The sequence below is a fragment of the Myxine glutinosa genome, chromosome 7 (genome assembly GCF_964187855.1).
Source record: "Myxine glutinosa chromosome 7, kmMyxGlut1.1, whole genome shotgun sequence".
NCBI lineage: Eukaryota > Metazoa > Chordata > Myxini > Myxiniformes > Myxinidae > Myxine > Myxine glutinosa.
In genome coordinates this window covers 128,646,748-128,653,266 of record NC_136267.1, presented here as the reverse complement: position 1 = coordinate 128,653,266, position 6,519 = coordinate 128,646,748, and the positions used below count along the sequence as shown (strand labels likewise).

General features: G+C 43.7%; 1 long non-coding RNA gene across 1 annotated transcript; it reads left to right on the top strand.

The window, feature by feature from the left end:
• Positions 1-248: 248 nt before the first annotated feature.
• LOC144892831 (uncharacterized) lies at positions 249-5,430 on the top strand. Its single transcript, XR_013623979.1, has 3 exons — positions 249-441; positions 2,355-2,469; positions 4,906-5,430. It is a non-coding gene; the product is annotated as an uncharacterized LOC144892831 (long non-coding RNA).
• Positions 5,431-6,519: the final 1,089 nt, after the last annotated feature.

Below are 6,519 nucleotides of genomic sequence, written 5' to 3'. Positions count from 1 at the left end.
TGCTTTCAAAATGAGATGTGCTGAGTCTAATCATTATACTGCATAGTTATTTGCTTCAAATATTTATCAGAAAATCCATCATTAAAGCACCGATGCGATCTCAAAAGTTATCCTGAATTCTTTCCCAGATGTCGACCAATTCAGTTGTGCAATTATTGTAATGGCTTCAATTCGTTCTGTCAGTATTTTGCATTGTTGCTGATTCTGTTTTAAAATTTGTGAAATGATTACAAATTCGCACTATTTTTATCGTCAGGGTTAATCTCGCTTCTATAACTGGCACATACTTTCTTGCATTTCGATTGCATCGCTAACTCCTTTCTTGCCTCATTGACCTGAACAGGAGTGCAATATTTTTTATCGACATCTGGATTCTTCCTGGGAGTCTTGTCTTCCCTTCTTCTCATTGTTGTTGGCCTTTGCCGTCTGCTGCCTGCTCAGGTATGTGTGTGTGCATGTGTGATCGGCTTTTGTGCGTCCACCTACGAAGTTGATGGAGGCATTATGTTTTCGGATTGTCCGCCCGTGATCCTTTTTTTTTTTTTTTTTTTTTTTTTTGGATACAAGATCGAGGCTCGTGAAAGAGCTGACATTAATCGCACAGAAAGACAAACCGACACATAAAACATATAACATGGGGAGCGGTAGACAAGATGGGGCGAGAGGGGGAGGAACACAAACACAACATCTGAGAGCAGGCATGGGAAGGGGGAGGGGGGTGGGAGAGGTATAAAACATATGGACACTGCCGGGACTTCCAGGAAAGAAGTTGGAATTTCAAACAAGGTGGATCTGGGGTGAATTAGTGGGGGTAGAAAAGATCAAGGTTTTGGATGGGGAAAGATAAGAGATGGTGGTGGTCAGCTGTTTTAAAGACCTGGAGGGAGGAGTGGGATTGAAGGGAGTGTGGGAGTTTGTTCCAGAGGCGGGAGAAAAGAGGAATGAAAGAGTGAAGGTGAGCAGAGAGCCAAGATTTTGGCAATTTAACCATCAGAGGGTTGCTGGCAGATCTTGTGCGACCTGTAGGAATATTTGCTTTCCGTTTTCATTACTGCGATAACTTATGAACTGCTGATGGGAACTAAGTCAAACTTGGTACAAGTATGTATTATGATGTAGAGATAAACAGATTAGATTATTGTGGTCAAAAGGTCAAAGATCAGACATCCCGTTAGGTAAAAATTCTGTCACACTAACTTGTGCACCAGTGATGGGATTTTGACCAAATTTGGTTTAGGTATATATTATTTTGCTAAAATGAACTGATTCGATTTTGGCACCAAGCATCATCTTTTCCGGCAAGTAATAAAAAGAGGGAGCGGTAGACAAGGTGGGGAGAGAAGGGGAAGCACGCAAACACAACATTTGAGAGCAGGGACATCGGGAGATTTGTGGGAGGGAGAGGGCTTGGGGGGAGGAGGCATGGGAAGGGGGAGGGGGGGGCTGGGAGAAGTATAAAACACAAGGACACCAAGGACTTCCAGGAAAGAAGTTGGTATTTCAAAAAAGTGGACTTGGGGTGAAATTAGCAGGGGTAGAAAAGATCAAGGTTTTGGATGGGGGAAGATAAGAGATGGTGGTGAACAGCTGTTTTGAAGACCTGGAGGGAGGAGTGGGATTGAAGAGAGTGAGGGAGTTTGTTCCAGAGGCGGGAGAAAAGAGGTGAGTGAAGGTGAGCAGAGTCTTGATTTTGGCAGTTTAACCATAAGAGGGTTGCAGGCAGATCTTGTGCGACATGTAGGAATATTTGGGGGACAGAGCCCAGATAGAGCTGTTGGAGCAAGGCCGGAGAGGAGTCGGTAGAAGACGGAAAGACCACCAACCTGCCTGTGCTGAGTGAGTGAAAGGCCCTCGGAGTTAGCTTCATCGCGGGAGAGTCCAATGATTCTGAATGCTTTGGTTTCAACAGCGTGAAGACGAGCTAGGTGTGAGGCAGGAGCACCAGCACAGAGGGGAGAGCAGTATTCCATTGAGCTGCGGATGAAAGCCTTGTATGTGGTGAGGAGCTCAGGTGTGCCAAGGAAGGTCTTCGCACGATGGAGGATGCCCAGTCGGCGACTGGCTTTGGAGGCCAGATTTGCAATGTGGTTTTCCCAGGAAAGATCATGGCAGATAGTGCGACCCAAAAGCTTGAGTGACAGAACTTCTTGGAGAGGATTATTCAGAAAATGGATGGGAGGGTTGTCCAGTCGGTCTTTTCGGAGAGACATTGTAAGAGTGTGAGATTTGTCAGGATTGAAAGACATGTTCCACTTGTTTGCCAAGTTTGCCAAGTTTTGTTTGTTTGACATTTAAACATGTATAAATCACTGCCAACACAATAGGTAATTGCGATGAATGGGCAAGTCCAACAGAGGAATGTTTTCTTCGTGATTGTGGCAAGTGGCTGGTCCATGGCTCTGTTCACGATGCGGCACGTGTATAGGGACCTGGGAACTATATTGAGTCAGCACTGGCTGATTTCCATTGGTAAGAGCTCTTTGAAGAGTATCATCCCATCCTTTTGTGTGCATACTCACCCATGTACATGTATATATTCATCTACACATCCAAAAACTGAAAAAATGTTTTGCTGAACCCATGCAAGATCCCTTACAAATTTTGCAAACTTCCCAAAGACATAACTTCCATTTCCTTTGAATTTGTGACCACAAACCTTTCGTACTTACACAACATGATCATGTAAGTCTTCAGATATATTTTTCTCGGTAATTACTGTTATACCAACACCGAAAATATAATTTCATCTCATAGCAATTTTATAATTCCTTCAGTTAATAAAATAAATAGTATGTCATTTCTCTTGAAGCAATCCAGCCATAAATATTATTTGGAAGTCTTTTGCTGTCAGAACACTATTTCTCTGCTGTCAAAGGTTAAAGTTTGGCCCTCGGCGACTCCTCAGCTAATTGTCACTTTTTTTTGAAAAAAACAAACAAATATCTTTTATATTTAACTCATCATAATTCCATTACAAATACCATTAAAATCCCATGTCTTGTCACCCTTTGCATGCTGAAAGATTACTCATTTAAGTAATCGCCGCCGCCGAATGCGGCGAGTAACCGCCGAATGGCCGCCACCATTTACACCTCCCAGGGGCCGAACCAGATCGACTAGCACGCGCTATGACCACAGAGTAGGGGATGAGAGTTGGAGTGGCGCAGTGGGCGTGCACCTGGGTGAGTCGGTAGAGGCTCTGATTGGTTGGCAGCCGCCAGGGCTGACGTCACGGGCCAGCAGATACTATCGGGGCCGGACGTCATTTCAGGCAGTCGAGAAGAGAGGAGAGTTGAGAGTTTGGTGCACAGAGTGACAGTCCCGGGGCGATCCTCTGCAGTCGAGTGACAGTCCCGGTGCGATCCTGAGCAGTCGAGTTGGTGCAGGAGAGCGAGTTGCGCAGCACGAGTTGGTTCGCAGTTCACAGCCTGAGAGAGAGAGAGCCCGAGTTGAGTTGAGCAGCGCGGTCGAGATCCTGAGCGAGAGAGATCCGATTAACGAGCGCCGAACACCTTTTGGGCAGTTGGTTTTGATACGAGGCAGTTGGTTTTGATCCAGAGAGTTGAGTTCACAGACAGGAGGACTGTGGTTCGAATTGACCTCGTGTGGAGCCGCTGGCCTGCGTTGGACACGTGGCGCTTGGAGCGAGGCCTTGTGGCACTTGGAGCGAGGGACCTCGTGGTGTGCCGCGGGCCGAACGGAGCAGTGTTGGACAGTGGCCAAAGCCAATGACGAGACAGATAAGACCGCATGCCGCGTACATTCTACATGACGAACGTGTTCTTTTTATTAATTCATATGCCCTCGTCTTGTCTCTGATATCTGTGTGTGTGGGATCCCAAATTAGGCATTAGGTTTATCGTTAGGCGACTTCCGCTTCCGGTCTTACCGGCGAGTTTTACGTTTTTTTCGCAGCTGTCCACGCTCTCACGCTTTCGAAGTTAAGTAATTGTTCCCATTTGTATTTTCGTCAAAACTGTATTTATTTTATGGTGTGTGTACTTATAGTGTGTCCCTAGGAAGATTCTCGGTGTAAATCTTTCATACCTGTAAAGAAAATCGTGTTAATTCGTGTCCTGTCTTTTGAGGGTTTGTACCGTGTCCGACCTTGAGGCTTTGTTTTTCTCTCAGCGGTCTGTCGTTTGTGCTCCAATAACTTTCATTCTCTGTTTTTCCCAGTCTTTTCACCCCATAGCCTACTTCCTTGTTTAAAATCTCAACTCAAAAAAACAACAAAAAAAACACCTTTCCTTCTCTGTTCTTATTCGTTGTTCTTATTCGTTTATTCATTGTTCTTATTCGTTCGTTCGTTCTTCGACCACGTGTTTCTCCCCCATTTCCCCAGATAGTTTTCACTGTTAAACTTTAAAATGTTTAAACTTTCCCCTGAAGTACTGTATTCTGTCGTATATTATAACACCTTTTTCTTCTTCTTCTTTAAAAGGTTGCTTTCGACTTGCTCACCAAATCTATTCGTCCCCCAAAAAAATTCCATCTCTTACAGTGCCTCTTTCATACATTCCCCAAACTCACCTGCACTCCAACCCCCCTCCAGCGTCCTTAAATGTATTTTTAACTCGAAGGTCACAAGAAACTCATTTTGCAATAAATGTTCGTTTCCCATTAATCGTACACTTTCCAAAATCCAATCTCACCCCTCCCCTCCAAATCTTCCCCATCACCCCTCCCCTCCAAAACCTCCCCATCACCCTTCCCAGCTCGTTCCAGGCTAGATGGCTCTGGGGTGAGTGCGAGTACGTATATGTGTCCGAACGCCCCCATTTTGATAGGCATTGTTGTTGGCCTCTTTGTACATTGGAATGATTAGTTTAGTATATCGTGAATCAGTTTTGTCAGACCCAAATCCAGCTGTATGGTACATTTAATCTTACTGCTTCTTTTCAGGCTACTTTGTGGCTTTTGGCTGCATCAGCTCTGCCGTGTGCTATTGGCATGTTCCTTTGCGAGATGAGTCCAGTATTCTGCTGCTCAGATTGGCTATACAATTAATCTCCCATTGGCTGATCCATCTTGGTATTCAAATTCCATTCGTTTCCTACATCGCACAGAGCATTGTCTTGTCTGTGAAGTTTTTCCATTCGCGGCCAGAAGACTTTTTACGGTTATACAGGTGGGTGGATGGCTTACACTTGCTGCTTTTTCTTTGGATGAAACAAAAAAAATTACAATTGGTTGTTTGGCTTTTCTTGTTTGTTTTTGAACAAATTTTTTTTTTTTTTTGTGTAAATACCTTTATTCGTTTGAATCCCTTGTTCACATCCCACATACTGTTTTCATTAATCTGCTGTCTCAATGTACAGGGTCGTTTATTAGGCTCTCTCCCTGAAATGGAGAGTAACCTATTATTACTGCTAGAGTTTTTCTTATTAGTCCCCTGCCAGTGTACACCGGAGGGGACTATAGGTTTATGCACCGTCCCTCCGTCTGTCTGCCCATCAGTCCGTCAGTCTGTCAGTCCGTCATGCAAAGAACAGTTTTCCGGACTTTTTTTTCTAAAGGCTTAATAGTCATTATTTCAAACTTGCCACTTGGTTTCCTTTTGATAAGTTACAGATCAAGTTCGAACTTCACGACGTTTCGATTATTTTTGACAAAGTTATGGCACTTTGAACTTTGGGAATTCTGATAATTCTGATGATCCTTAACTCGGTGCCATTTTAAGTTTTAATTTCCTTTAAAAAAGATTTTCTCTGCAATAGTAGGACCGATTGAGATCAAATTTTCACCATAGGAGGGACTCGGTCTGGAGAATATTTTAATGGTAATTATGATGTCACAGGTCACGTGGTTCGGCCGCCATATTGTTTTTCGTGGAAACACGAAAACCCCCTTTTCTCTGCAACGGCTGAACATATCGAGGCCAAACTTTGCAGGCAGAATCGCAAACCCATGATGAACAAAAACGTCAATGAGCATGACGTCATGCGTCACATGGTTTCAGAGTTATGATGTTTTTAAGCATGAACCTTTAAGACCGAGCTCCTCCCTCATTTTTGATCCAATCGAGGGGAAACTTCACAGATCTGTTCAGCATGTCAGTCCACTAAAATGTCATTTTGGAATTTGCAATAGGTCACGTGGTTTGGTTGATTTCGTTAATTAAACGAAAATATTTTTAAAAATGGATATCTCTTGAATCGCTTTATTGATCGACGTGAAACGTCATACTCTAGTAGAAGTCATAAAGAGCAACAAGTGTGCACAATTTCAAGATGAATGGATGTACGGTCTGGAAGCTAGAAGTTGTTATTGCGTGAAGAAGAAGAGGCTTCACGATTCGGATTGAATTGTTCATCACATGCACACACTGAAGGGATCGTTGGACACGACAAGGGTCATGTTATTTACCCAACCCTTGTGGGGTATGTAGATTACAGTAGATCTTCGCTCAGTTCTAAGTAAAACTTACCTCACGGATGTTCTGTGAGCTAATCATACGTGTTTGTGGTTTATAATATTTTACAAGCCCAGCTATGCATAAATTTATAGCCTATTATT